This window comes from Curcuma longa, chromosome 15 (assembly GCF_044706935.1).
Source record: "Curcuma longa cultivar G26 ecotype Majalengka, Jawa Barat chromosome 15, ITB_CL_G26_1.1, whole genome shotgun sequence".
In the NCBI taxonomy this organism is placed as follows: Eukaryota; Viridiplantae; Streptophyta; class Magnoliopsida; order Zingiberales; family Zingiberaceae; genus Curcuma; species Curcuma longa.
The window spans coordinates 11448008-11463949 of record NC_133875.1 but is presented as its reverse complement, the minus strand read 5'-3'; the positions used below and the strand labels follow the sequence as shown (position 1 = coordinate 11463949).

The window sequence follows — 15942 nt, the reverse complement described above, 5'->3', positions numbered from 1 at the left end:
GAATAGATCTGCCATTTCTTGAAATCTCTCTTCTGATTCAAAATCGTGGTGTAACGTGTATCCCCTTTTGTTCCGGTCATGGAATAGATGAAATAAATCAAAAAATGGATTTTTGTTCAAGAATGAAATAGGATGAATTGAGACGGTATTTTGTAAATACGTAATTATCTTGAATAAATAGCCGGGACATTGAGGAAGATCCAAAAAGGCATTTCGGGAATTGATCTGATTCTATCTCTGTTCGTTCCGTTTGAAGAAAGGAAGGATCCCAAAGAATCAAACCCTGTAGCTTTCCCATATTCGCGATTTTCCTTCGGTCCTTCCCCCACTCGCGCGACGCCGCCGCCCTGCCTCCCTTCTCCGAAGAAATCGAGCACGAGGGAAACTCCCAATCCTGTGCCAAACGAAGCTGGAGGATGCCAACGACCAGAGCTTGCAAAGACCGGGGCTAGGGCTTGCCGGAGGGGAGTTTGGCTCGGGTGGTGGAGGCGGTTCGACGACAGCGAATCGAAGAAGCTTCGGCTAGAGGAAGAAGAAAGCCACGGTTTTGTTGGATCGAATTTAGAATGAAAACAGCCACGGTGAAAGCCTGATCGGGGACTTCTGGTGGTTCTGCCGCAAGGAGGAGGAGAAAAGAAATCTGGATTTTAGGGCAAGGGAGGCTTGATTGGGTTTCAATCGGAGGTAAGTGTTTGGATTTTGATTTAGGTTTGTTTAGCCAAGGTTTTTAGTGGAAACCTTAGGCTTTGCCGTGACTAATAGGCTTGGAGTGCACTGTTTTTGAAACAGAACAGGGGGAGGGGTGAGCTGGTCGTTCAGTTTGGAGAAGGATTCGCGACAGTAAACAGAGAAGGAAGAATAGGAGCTTTCTCGTTAGTCAAGGTAAGTTTATTGTTGATTCGTTGATAGGGTTATTCGTAATTGGATGTTGGATAACCTTGATAATATATATATATATATATATATATATATATATATATATATATATATATATATATATATATATATATATATATATATATATATGTTAAATCTGAGTTAGGTGGGGTTGTGAGTTGAGGAATAACCACGGTTTGGGTTATGTTAACTGAATTGGTGGGTTTATGCGTTGTTGTCGAATCAGTTAGGATTTTATTCGATAAGAGCATTTATATATATATATCGTTGTATTTAGGAACGTTGTTTATTTTAATTACAGGATATTGAACCGGAGTTCTAGACGGAGGTTCACTTTCCTGATATTGACTACTTTCGGAAGGCGGGTATCTTGTCTCTGACTTATGTTTTAGTATTTATGCCGTGCTTAGACATGTATATATAGTTTTGGCTACCAATGATATTATGTTTTCAGTTCATATTGATCTTTGTTGATACCTATGATCTGGTTACTTATCTGTTATGCATTTGACGGTATATTATGTGACACCATCCATAGGCTACTGATTGATTCTTTTTCATCACCTTTTCTTGATGCATATGTTAGACCTATGACTCTGTATCATTCTAGTACTAGTGTAGCGTGCATTATGGATCGGACGTGATTACCTGTACTAGGGTTAGATACCATGTTTATATAGTGACATGCTGGCCAGCATACTGTCCATTCGGTCACGCATTAGCGATGACGTCAGAGTGCACAGCGGTTATACCCCTACCCATACGACCTCACATACCAGTGCTGGATCTGACGGGTATATTTAGTTCCCACGCGACCTCACCTAGCGGTGATGGATCTGACGGGCACATTCAGTTCCCACGCGACCTCACCTATCGGTGATGGATCTGACGGGCATATCCAGTTCCCACGCGACCTCACCTAGCGGTGATGGATCTGACGGGCATATTCAGTTCCCACGCGACCTCACCTATCGGTGATGGATCTGACGGGCATATTCAGTTCCCACGCGACCTCACCATTCGAGCGTGATGGATCTGACGGGCATAGTTCCCACGCGACCTCACATCTCGGTGATGGATCTGACGGGCATTTATCATTGAGGACCCACGCAACCTCACTTTGGTATGTAAGGATCAGATGGGTAGCAGGGGTGACCAGGATATGTTCTTGTACTGGTGCATGATATAGGGATTCTTTGGTGATATTGTTGCATTCAGGTTATCTGCATATTTTGGATATGTATATACAGGGATCGTATGGATTTGTTAGGGATCATGTTACCTATGATCATATCGTTAGCAGGTTCTGGTGAGTATATATTCACATGAGTTCAGATTTTTATTCCTGTCACTCTTCTACCGGTATTTCCATTTCTGTCTGCTAGCTATTTGATACATGTTTACTTGATACCCGCTGAGTTCGTTTGAACTCACTCCGTTTACTTGTATGTCTATTCCAGGTTGATGCCGTCTGGAGAGCCGCTCTGCTAGTCCTAAGAGATCGGTTGAGTCTGTTTGTTTTCATGCTATCTGTATATCGGACTTAGTCGGATTTCCTTTATTGTTTTATTTGGGTACCTGCAGTTTGATGATTCAACATTTTGATTTTATTGAGACTTGGATATTCTTATGGGTGTGAGTCTTGTTTTTCATGCACCGTTATACTCGGTTAGTTTATGTGATGATGACAGTGACCGTGTGAGTCATTTTGGGTGCATATGGAAGTATAGAACTGTGGGGGGTCATTTTGGTAATTTTATCTGTCATTACATATCTATAGCCTGTTATGGATCTAATATATCGTGTATGTATTCAGGGAAAGTCAATTGTTACAGGGGAGATGCTGCCGAAATTTCTCGGAAAGCTGTCTCCCGAAAACTGATACGATTTTCAGTTTCAGAGTATCAGATTCATAGTCGATCGGTTGATCGATTAAAAATTCGATCTAAATCCGAACAGAACCAGTTATAATCGATCCATTGATCGATTAAAAATCGATCTCAGAAATCTAGCAGACCCCATTTAATCGATTTGGTGATCGATTACAGAATACAGTAATCGATTCACCAATCGATTACCGTCCCTCTTAATCGATCCGTTGATCGATTAAGAGTCGATTGCCGAATTCCACAGAACCTCTCGTAATCGACTAGAGTGATCGATTAACCTTGGGTTTAATCGATCGCTCGATCGATTACGGTCCTGTGTAATCGATCTCGTGATCGATTACGGATCGCTAATCGGTTTCTCAAAATCGAACAGAATGGGATTTAATCGATTCAGCAATCGATTAAGGATGATTTAATCGATCGGCTGATCGATTAACATGCCATAAATTGGGTAGGTGATCGATTCACCCACCCGGTTTTTAAAACCCTCAACCGACCGACAAAACCCTAAAACCCTAACTCCTCTCAGCGTGTTCTTTCTTCTCTTCGGCAAGTTCCTTGCGAGTTCTTTGTGTGGTCTTCCTCCTCCTTGTTCTCTGCTCAACCGTCGACGCTCATGGCACCGAAGTAAGATCCAACTCTCTCTTCATTATTTTCTTACTTTTACTCTCGATTGATCCTAATCATTGATTATGCTAATATAGTTGTTGTTATGATTTATTCTTGATTACTGATTGTGTTGGTTGTTGTGGTTGTGCTCCCTTGGCCCTGTGTCCCTATCCGTATGTTGGGTTTTTGGTTGGTTTGTGTTTGTTGGTTTGACCTTGCCTTGTTTTGTTACCACCATAGGAAGAGGTCGAAAGCAAATCCCTCTGGTGAGGGTCCCTCACAGTCCCCACCACCTCCTAGCCGACCATCATCTAGACCACAACCACCTACTGATTCCCGATTTCCTAACGCTGCCCTCCAAGATCATTTTGCTAGGTCTTCCTTCCAGTTATTCCTCCACGTTCGGTGGATAAGCAATTTATCCATGATATTGTTTTTCCATTTATCAGCTTATCGAACATTACCAGCTATCATCTATTGTATATTGTGAGCGGACGATCAATGTTGATCGTCTCGCTGAATTTTACAACAACCTACATACCACTGATGGTATACACTATAGAACTCGGGTAGCCAAAACCAACATTGACTTTACCTATAGGATCCTGGCTGATTATCTTGGTTGTCGACCTGCCCAGTCCGATTTTGTTTGTTTTCCAGCATTACCCGAGATCCTCCCTCCGCCTTTTGATCAGATCACTGTTGATCTGATGCATCAGCAGCTTCTCCACCGTCCCCGTCCTGATGGACCGGATGGCGGTATCACCGCCTTTCGGGCTCTTCGGATGTCTGCGGTTGACTATGTCTTGTTCAAGATAGTAGTCAACTGCATTTTGCCCATTACCTCTCGAGCCTTGGCTGTTATTCGACCTCCCCATCTGTTCATGGTCTATGCCCTCCTTCAGCGGCTTGATGTTGATTTCGCCGCTCACATCTTTGCTTCTATCATCCACCATACCTCATCGGTCAATGGGAAGGTTCACATGCCGTATGGCAATATTCTTACCGGGTGGTTGGAGTCGTTGGGAATTAATGTCACCAGGGGCAAAGTTGAGAAAATGTCTAAGAAGTATTCTAGACTTGGAGTTCGAGCTTTCTCGAAATCCAAGATCACCACGAGATACGGGGAGGTCCGATGGGTAGACGGGCGGGCACCAGGTACACTTCCACTTCCAGCTGCTGCACCGGCTGCCATGGACATCGAGGAGGATCCTGCTGCAGAGGGGGCCGAGGCCGCTGAGGACGAGGAGGATCCTGACTATGTAGCGGAGCCAGACTACCAGGCTCAGATGGCGTCACTGGAGGCACGCTTCACCGAGTTTGGCGTGCGGATGGATACCGGATTCTCGACGCTCGGGGCAGGATTCTCGAGGCTCGAGGCACGGGTGGACTCTGGCTTCACAGAGATGAGAGGCCAGATGACCGGCTTGTACGACATGATGCAGGCATGGATGACCGGTCGTCCACCTCCGCAGCCCTCCTCCAGTGCACCTACAGATGCTGCTCCTCCAGATGCTGCTCCTCCAGCTGATGCTCCTACTGATGATGCTCCTGATTCTGATTTGGTTATCGGGGATCCCGTTGTAGATCCCGTTACTGGGCTTGATGTCATTTCATGTTGGTCTATGACTTTGATGTTTGACTTGTTATTTGTGCTGTTTGACTTGCTACTCTGATTATGCTGTTATTTTGACTTGCTACTTTGACTTTCTGTATTTGATTCAGTTCTGTCCATGCCTGTTTCATTTACTTTACCTTGTATTTTTATGTCATGCTTATCGCTTCCTTATATCGCTTATTTTATGCCATATCTGTCTCTCCCCTATTGATTTTATGTTAATACGTTCGAGAGGAGACACGATTGAATTTAGGGGGAGTTAGTGAGACTTGTTGGCCGGTCTACACCCTTTTCGGTGTTTGACAAAGGGGGAGAGGATGGACTTAAGTTTAGGAATTAACGAGAGGATTTGATGTAGGGGGAGGATTTGATCCCTTTACAGATATGAACTTAACTCTTATTCCCAAAGTTAACTGTTGTAGGGGGAGGATCTTGATCTCCTTACTTACACATATGAAAGGGAAGAATTCTGATCTAAACTTAAATCGTGTTGTCAAACAACAAAAAGGGGGAGATTGTTGATGCAGTTTGTCCCGATTGTTGTTTTGATGTTGACACAGATTTAAGTTCATTTTAGTTGGATAAGAATTAAGTTCAATATATTCAGATTGACTAATGACGGATTGAGATCGGAGAGGGCTCGGTAGCTCGTTCTCCGGATTAGGTCAGAGAGGGCTCGGTAGCTCGTTCTCTGGACCGGATGGAGTCGGAGAGGGCTCGGTAGCTCGTTCTCCGGATTAGGTCAGAGAGGGCTCGGTAGCTCGTTCTCTGGACCGGATGGAGTCGGAGAGGGCTCGGTAGCTCGTTCTCCGGACTAGGTCAGAGAGGGCTCGGTAGCTCGTTCTCTGGACCGGATGGAGTCGGAGAGGGCTCGGTAGCTCGTTCTCCGGACTAGGTCAGAGAGGGCTCGGTAGCTCGTTCTCTGGACCGGATGAAGTGGGAGAGGGCTCGGTAGCTCGTTCTCCAGATTAGGTCAGAGAGGGCTCGGTAGCTCGTTCTCTGTACCGGACTATGGTCGGAGAAGGCATGGTAGCCTGTCTTCGGACCGGATCATTGTCAGAGGAGGCTTGGGAGTCTGTTCTCTGAATACATGATCCAATGCGGTTGGCTCGGGTGAGACCCAAGTTAACCAAGTGATCAGATTGCATGAGTGTTGATTTCACTCTGGTTTAATCGATTGGTTAATCGATTAACCAAGGGTAAGTTGGTTAATCGATCTGGTGATCGATTACAGAGCATTCTGTAAGAATTAGTTTGTTAGTCGATCTGCTGATCGATTACCCACAGAAAACACACCATAATCGATTGGGCAATCGATTATGGTGAACTGTAATCGATCAGGTGATCGATTACAAGTTTAATGAGAAACCGGGTTAGCGACTGGTAATCGATCACCTGATCGATTACCATACCTTAATCGATCAGGTGATCGATTAAGGGCTTGGGTAATCGACTGCTTGATCGATTACACGGTTTACAGAGGAGAGAATTACGACGTTTAATCGATTGTTTGATCGATTAAGGCATTTCTGATCGTGTTCAGGTTTCTGCTCTGATTTCTGTTGCTTCTGATATTGCTGTGCTAATCTCTCTGATCTTTGCAGATGGAGTTTGAATTTGATGAAGAACAGGAAGAGTCAAGGGATTGCTTTCTATCTTCACAGTTTTGTCGAGCTTTGGTTTTCAGGTAAAAGACAACAACGGGCTCTGAGCTGCACAGGAGGATGATCAGGATGATCAGTGAGTGTGCTGAGAGGAGCGTGGAGCTGGTAAGCTCAGATGGCTCAGCATGGCTCAGTGCAGTGGACTCAGAGAACGTTGAACAAGAAGGAGGCTAAAAGGAAGAGAGGAAGGAGAAGAGAGAACTCTCTAACAACTCGAACGAATCAGCTGTGTGTGCTTGTGCTTGTGGTGTTCTCTGCTTGCTCACGATCAGTGCTCTTCCTTGAAGCTCTCTGCCTGAGGTGGTGCAAGGAGTGGTGCCTTGCTCTCGGGAAGCTTTGCTTGAGTTTTGCTCCACTTATTGAGGCTGTGCTGTAAGCTTTACTTGTTTGCCTCATTTCCTTCTATAATCTCTGTATTTAACATCTATTTGTGAGATTGGTTGTGGAGAGGTCACTCCACCGAGAAGGAGATTCATATAGCCGGATTCATCCGGGGTTCGATCTACCGAAGATCAAGGGATCGTCCACCTTACGGACACGCCGAGGAGTAGGGGCAAGTTATCCCCGAACCTCGTATATCTTGTGTCTTCCTTGATTTCATTTTGTTAGCTATTTTTCCGCTGCGCACTAACACTTTTGTAGGAGAAAATCGATTTTCGAAAGGAGGCTATTCACTCCCCCCCTCTCTAGCCATCTCCGATCTTCAACAGAGTAAAGGAATAATTAAGCTCATTAGATGGCCTAGACTTGAGTTAGACTCAAGTTGATTGAATTTGAGTTAGACTCAAATTAAACCAAGTTGATAAATGTATTGGATTCATCATGCATGATTAATATGGATTAATCATGCATTGAAGAAGAGGAAGTTATCATGTATAATTAATAAGATTAATCATGCATTGATGAGAGAATATCAAAAACCTCATGCATTAATGAGAGAATACCAAAAGTCTTATGCATTGATGAGAGAATACCAAAAGCCTCGTGCATTGATGAGAGAATAAAAAAAGGTTAAAACCTTTGGTATTCATGGCATGAGTATAAAAGAGTTTTCTTGCAAAAAAACTCAAGTATGGTTCATTCTTCTCCTCTCTTCTTCTTCTTGGCCGAGTTCTTTAAGGTTGCTAGCACAACCAAGTTTCTCCAAAGTGTGAGTGTTAGTGTGGATACATATTGAGGCACGAACACTTGAACGTGCTAGAGATCCGACAACCTTTGGATGAGCCAGATAAGCGAAGGACACGCATCAAAGGTAAATCCTATTAGATAGGATTTTGATTTCATAGATCCAAACTTATATGAATTTTTGCATGGATCACTCGAGGGATCCTATTTTCCACTACGAAATTTTTATTGTATCGCATAGGATTCCCAACACCTGAAACTTTTTTGATCACACGAGTAGGACGTCGTTCACGTTTAGCAGCATTGTAGGATGAAGGAATTTGAGAGTTAGAGTTGTCCTTGATGGTGCACGTTGATGGCCTTATAAAGACTCTTTTAGGCGCTTTGATCCCTTTTTGGGTACTCCGAACTGATCCGATCTGATCTGATCCGGTTCTGTCGGTCTTTATTAGGGTTAATTCCATCTTATTTGAGTGCTTAGACCAACCTTAGGGGCCTAGACACTCCAGACCCCCGGAGCATAATCTGGGTGCCTGGATCCAATCAACTCAAGTTTGATCTGAGTTGACTCTAGGCTTGGTTCGGTTTCTGTTTGCTTTCTTATGCTTCCTCAACCTTGCTTCCAACTCCTGGTTCCTACAAGTACAACATACAATAAACAAGTAGCCTAAGCCTATCTATAGTCTGTCTGACCTATTAGGCTTACCCGTGCCTAACTTCCAGTTAAGACTGGTCACTCGGTAGACTTTCCACTTGTCAAATATTCGATCACCCTTGTTCTGCTTAGACTTCTCCTTACCTAACCTCCAGTTTGACTTCCTGCCCAACTTCACTAACGAGGACTTCCTGTCCAGCTTCTAACTAAGACATCCCCTGCCTAACCTTTAAATAGGACTTATTCTGCCTAACCTCCAACTAGAACTTCTCCTTACTTGATCCAACTGACTAAGATTTCTTTACCTAGTCCTGATAGAGCCTTGGAATTCCGTTCTATTCAATTTTTGCCAGACAATATTTTTTTCGGAGACGGATTCTTTTTAAGTAACCCTCATATTCGATCAACCATGTGCTTGATCGATGCATAAGATCATTAGGCTCTTGTATTGGTATTCAGGATCCATACAAAGAAAACAATAACAACTATGCAGCAGAATGAAGCAGTTGTACCTTTCTTCTTTGTAGGTTGTATAGATGATTGTACATACTCGAAGACCTCTTGATCTTCTGCCATATTCCTCTCCTCTTCTTGGACGTTGTGTGGGCAACGATCTACCAAGATGACTCCACCCAAATTCCTTTTCTTCCTTTCTTCCAATCCGATGGCAATAAGAGGAACAAAACCTCCTCTTCTTCTTCCTCTCTTCTTCTCTTCCTATCCTCTCCTCTCTTCTTTGGGCGCCGACCCTATCAAAGGAAAGAATCCTTTCAAGGTGGCGCCACCTAAAGCTAGGAGAAGGAAGAGACATAAAGAAGAGCCGGCTAAGGAGGAAAAGAGACTTCCCTTCTTCTTCCTCTTTTTCTTCCTCTTCTCCTTCTTCTTCCTCTTCACTTGGCCGCCGGCCCTAGCAAGGATAAAAGACCTTGTGCGCCGGCCCTAGTAAAGGAAAAGAGGAGAAAGCCTAAGCACTCAAAAGAGGGAGGGAGAGATGGGGAGGGCGCCGGCCCTAAGGGAAGAAGGAGAAGATCTTGGATTGAGGGTGGGCGGCCACACATCATTAGATTAGGTTGTGTGTTTTTTTGCCTCTCCTAATCCTTCCCTTTTATAGCTATGCCATCTTAGAAAATTTAGAAAGAATCTAACAAACTTTTCTTATTCAGATTTAGTTAGAAAAAATCTAATAAAATCTCTTGATAAGATTTTGTTAGTTTCTTAATAAATTTCCTTAACTAAATTTTGTTATTTTCTTAACAAAATCTCTTAATAAAATTTTGTTAATTTCTTAACAAAATTTCTTTATTAAGTTTTGTTATTTTCTTAACAAAATTTCTATGAAAAAATCATAACAAAATTTTGTTTAGGATTTAGAAGAAATAGAATTCTTAACAAAATTTCATAACGGAAATTCTTAACAGAATTTTTTATAGAAAAATTCTTAACAGAATTTTTCATAGGAAAATTTCTTAACAGAATTTCTTAACCGAAATTCTTACAGAATTCTCTCAGGTGGATACGAGACTTTATCCAGAGGCTACAGCAGGGACCTAGAGGAGGAATTGGTTTTGGCCTCCTGATGGGCTTGGGCTTCCTGTGTTCTCCCTGAACACCCAACTCAAGTCCATCAATAATAACTCATACCACTAAAGGGTTATTATTGAACTACCTCACCAATCCCATATTATAATATGAGCTCCTTCTTATCATGAGTGCATTAATCTCCCTGTGTTTAAGATATCGTATGTCCGTCAATTAATTGAATTACTGACAACTCAATTAATTAACTTCTTATTCCGAGAGTAGTACCACTCAACTTTATTATCATGCGGAACTAAGTCCACTTGCAAGATTTACATGATAATCCTTATGAGCTCCTCAAGGGGACATCATCAGCCTAAATATTAGGACACAGTTTCCTTCTATAATCAACAACATACCATATACATAGCATTATCTCCCAACTCATCGGGCCTTTTGATTTAACAAATAAATCTCACCCTTTGATGAATTAAAGAAATACATACTAAGTATATGTGCTTGTTATTATATAGGGATTAAGAGCATGTACATCCATAATAACTGAGGTCTAGTTCGATTATATAGTCAGTATAAATCGAATGACCTCAAACGGTCCTGCTCAATACACACAAAGTGTACTAGTGTAATTTAATAGTCAAGATAAACTAATACCAATTACACTACAACCACTCCAATGGTTTGTCCCTATCCATCTTGGTTGTGAGCTACTATTTATAATTTATAAGGAACTGATAACATGATCTTCTGTGTGTGACACTACATACCATGTTATCTACAATATAAAACCTAAAGGAAGAATTGATTTTGGCCTCCTGATGGACTTGGGCTTCCCGTGTTCGCCCCTGAACACCCAACTCAAGCCCATCAATAATAACTCATACCACTAGAGAGTTATTATTGCACTACCGCACCAATCTCATATTACAATATGAGCTCCTTCTTACTATAAGTACATTAATCTCCCTGTGTTTAAGATATCGTATGTCCGTCAATTAAATGAGTTACTGACAACTCGAATTTAATCAACTTCTATTCCAAGAGTAGTACCACTCAACCTTATTATCATGCGGACAAGGTCCACCTGCAGGGTTTACATGATAATCCTTATGAGCTCCTCAAGGGGACATCATCAGCCTAGATTATAGGACACAGTTTCCTTCTATAATCAACAACACACCATGTACATAATACTACTTTCCAACTCATCGGGCCTTTTGATCTATCGATCTAAATCTCACCCTTTGATGAATTAAAGAAGTACATACTAAGCACATGTGTTTGTTATTATATCGGGATTAAGAGCATGTACATCTATAGTAACAGAGGTTTAGTTCAATTATATAGTCAGTATAAATCGAACAATCCTCAGATGGTCCTGCTCAATACACACTTAGTGTACTAGTGTAATTTTATAGTCAAGACAGACTAAGACCAAATTACACTACAACCACTCCGATGGTTTGTCCAATCCATCTTGGTTGTGAACACTATTTATAATCTATAAGGGACTGATAACATGGTCTTCTGTGTGTGACTCCGCACACCATGTTAGTCTACAGTATAGATTAAATGGACACTTCAAAATATTGACCAAATGTGATTCTCATTTCAGAATGTTTATTTACATAGCTAGGATTCTAGTATACATCCCAACACATGCATGGCTAATTAATCCCACATTAAAGCCTTAGGTTACAAACTCTCATTGTAACCCCCATGATGTGGCATCCATGATGATGTGGAGCATCACCATTGGTCACCTCTTATGTCACCTCACAACAAAGTCAAATGGTCAAGTCAAGCATTGACCATGAGGTGGCATAAGTCAAGTCAACATGGATGATGACATGGCAAAAAGTCAAGTCAACATTTATGATGACATGGCACAAAGTCAAGTCAAACTTGACTTCTAAAGTTCTCCTTCTCAAGTCAAGTCAAATTTAACTTCTAATCTCCCAAAATTGATCAAATCAACTCCACTAGTCTAGTTTGGATTACACTTAACCCAACTTGATTCATCACTTGAATCTAATTCTCTTGGTTCATCATATGAACCTAATCTCCACCTAATTGTCCTTTATGTGTGACCCTATAGGTTCTTGTAATGTTGGCAATGTCTCTAAACTCGATTTAGGTACATAAGTAGTGAGCGGTATCTAGCAACACATCACTACAACCCAAGTTACAAGAATGTTGAGATCCAACATCACCATTGTGACTACTAATTGTGACTCTTCACAATATGTGACAAATGTCACTCTATCCTTGATATCATGATTGATCAAACTGAGGCATAGACCGTGTCATCCTCTAATCAATCTATGTCTTGAACTCCAAGTAGACTCACTACAATCAAACGAGCTCAACATCACATGTTGACTCATTTGGGCATGACCATGCACTTTAGTGGTCTCACTCTATCAAGAACTATGATATCACTCCCATTATATGGGAGGGATAGATCCCATCTACATCACTCACATCCCACTACATAATTTGTTACATACCCAGTAATCGCCTTTATAGTCCACCCAATTACGGGTGACGTTTGACGAAGCCAAAGTATGCAACTCCTTATGTTGGGAACCATGGTGACTTCAGGTCCAAGGACTAATAGTCATACTAATAGTCACATGAGAAAGTATATGACACTCATATAACGATCCATGATACTTTCTCATGGCTGGTCATTCAGTATACATTCTCCAATGCATACCCATGTGTCAATTTGATATCTCATATCCATGACTTGTGAGATCAAGTCATCATGTTGACCTACATGCTAGTCTCGTCGCATTAACATTGTCCTTGAATGTTAATACTTAACTAGGAATAATTTAGAGTAGTGTTCTCTATATCATCTCACTATCGATTCAACCAATCGATTGATATAGATATGAACACTCTACTCAAGGGCGCTATTATACTTAGTTATTTGGCACTAATACAAGTAAGTATAATAACCACAAAATACCTTTATAAAAATGTAGAAATATGATATATTTGAGTCCATACAACAATTATCAAATGATTGGCTCTAAAGCTCTCACTAACACTGAGAATGCTAGTTGTTGATTCACATGCACATGAGTGGAGTTGTTGTTATGGTGAATGTGCGTTTAACATGTTAAATGTGATGTAGTGTAACTTGTAGAATGAATGCGGCAGTATGTTGTTGTGTTATTGTGTTGTTGTGCAGTTTTTATACTTTGTATTATTTATGTTGATTATTTATGTTGGTTGTATGAGATTGTAAATATATACTGTATGTATATTGTTGTATGTATTATGATGTATGTTAAGTTATTAATTGTTGTATGATTTTGAATTCATGTTGTAGATTATGTAAATGAAAGCATGTTGTGTGTTGAACTTGTATGTTGCATGTAATGGTTGTTGTATGTTTATTCAAAATGATATATATAGTTGTGTGATATTGTGCATGTTGTAGGAAGAACATATTGTATGTTGTATGTCGAATTGGTATTAATGAATGTAATTCATGTACTAAATTATTCTTGTTGTAATGAAACAATTAGTTGTGAAATTTTATGTTTGTTGTAGACAATGTTGTTGTTGTTGAATGATTCTTGCTTTTGTAAAGTAGTATTTATATGAATTAGGATTGACCTTGTAATTAGAAATGTACACTTGGGATTCTTTTGATTTAATTATTAATAAATGGAGTTTGTAAATAGGATTGAATAAAACATAATTAAAACCCCGCACTATGTGTCTAAGGATAGAACTTTCTGTCATTGAGTCCATGAGAGACGATCCAGACCTCTCTATACCACTTAAGGCGATAAATAGGAGTTTGGTAAATAAATAATTAATTAATTTTGATGGGTGTAAGTGATAATAAATAAGGGAATAAAAGTAAATAAATAAATTCCAATAAAACACCCACATCACACCTCCTCTCTCCTTTTTACCCTTCCAAGCCACCGACCCTAATAGGTAATAAGAGAATAGAATAGGGTTTTGGGTGAAGGGCGCCGCTTCCTCCTTTGAGTCTCTTCCGCTGGCCCTAGCAAGGTAAGAAGAGAAATAAGGTAAGAAGAGAAATTGTGGAATTTTGTTTAGGGGGCGCCACTTCCTCCTTTTATATCCCTTGCCACTGGCCCTAGGGGATAACCGAATTAACAGAATTCTGTTTAGGATTAACATAATTCTGTTGGGGTGGATACAAGGCTTTATATAAAGGCTACAACAGAGACCTAGAGAAAGAATTGATTTAGGTCTCCTGATGGGCTTACGCTTCCTGTGTTCGGCCCGAACACTCAACTCAAGTCCATTAATAATAACTCATACCACTAAAGGGTTATTATTGAACTACCGCACCAATCCCATATTACAATATGGGCTCCTTCTTATTATGAGTGCATTAATCTCCTTGTGTTTAAGATATCGTATGTCCGTTAATTAAATGAATTACTGACAACTCAATTAATTAACTTTTAATTTCAAAAGTAGTACCACTCAACTTTATTATCATGCCGGACTAAGTCCACCAGCAAGATTTACATGATAATCCTTATGAGCTCCTCAAGGGGACATCATCAGCCTAAATAATTAGGACACAGATTCCTTCTATAATCAACAACACACCATATAAATAACACTATCTTCCAACTCATCGGGCCTATTGATTTAACGAATAAATCTCACCCTTTGACCAATTAAAGAAATAAATACTAAGTATATGTGCTTGTTATTATATTGGGATTAAGAGCACACACATCCATAATAACAGAGGTCTTGTTCTTTTATATAGTCAGTATAAATCGAACAACCTCAAACGGTCCTGCTCAATACACACAAAGTGTACTAGTGTAATTTTATAGTCAAGATAAACTAATACCAATTACACTACAACCATTCCAATGGTTTGTCTCAATCCATCTTGGTTGTGAGCTACTATTTATAATTTATAAGGAACTGATAACATGATCTTCTGTGTGGCACCACACACCATGTTATCTACAATATAAATTAAGTGGACAACTGCATTAACATATATAAAGAATATAAAATGTAAACATTTGACCAAAGTGATTCTTATTTCAAAACATTTCATAAATAGATGTTCATACAAAAAGCTAGGCTTATAGTATACATCCCAACACAAACCCTTACCTGATGTGACTCCGCAAGTGCACGGAATATCGCCAAGTAATAAAAAGATCGAATCCACAGGGACCGTGGAACTACTTACTAAATCTAGCACAAAAAGGTGGAGAGAATATAGATCATGAGTTGTGTGGGGGAGATGGGAGTGTTTTAAAGTGCTTTATCCTAAAAGTCGGAGAAAGGGATCGACTGTGACACTGATGGGTGAAGCGATCCTAGGATTTCGGACTCCTCAGAGAATGGATTAATCGACTTGGATCCTCTACCTTTCCTCAATAACTGTTCAATTGTAGGAATGTCAACCAAATTATCCAATTCAACCTCGTCAGGTATCCTCGAATTAAATCATTGGTGTTCTTACGTCACTCGTTATTGGTTTGAAACGGTTCTAGAAGCCCGGTTCAAGGTCTGCCCGTGTCACTCAGGCGCCCCGGAAATACTAAAAGAACCCTATCCACTGTCACTGGATATCCTTTTACAGATCTCTCCCCAATAACGAATGACCGCTAACTATTCCTCATAAGAATTCAACTATGTATTAGGAAACCCTTCGGAATCTCGCCCGGTTCAAGGTCTGCCCCTTTTACAGAGCGCCCCGGTATACGGCCTAATGATTCCCCAATTCATAGTAAATCCCTACCCTCATGGATTCACACACACACAATTTATCATCAAGTACAAGCATAAATCCACAAAGCAATGCACAGTATTTCATAGAAAACGGTAGATTAATCAAATCCAAATACAATCATCCATTACATCTGATTTATCCTACATCCTAGAATCTAGGGAAATCTACTCCATAGTGTGGAG

The 15942-nt window shown here is 40.7% G+C and overlaps 1 long non-coding RNA gene across 1 annotated transcript; it reads left to right on the top strand.

Moving 5' to 3' along the window:
* The first annotated feature begins 597 nt into the window (after nucleotides 1–597).
* On the top strand, nucleotides 598–2447 carry LOC141845863 (uncharacterized). The gene is made up of 4 exons (XR_012603307.1): nucleotides 598–684; nucleotides 790–882; nucleotides 1199–1258; nucleotides 2358–2447. It is a non-coding gene; the product is annotated as an uncharacterized LOC141845863 (long non-coding RNA).
* Nucleotides 2448–15942: the final 13495 nt, after the last annotated feature.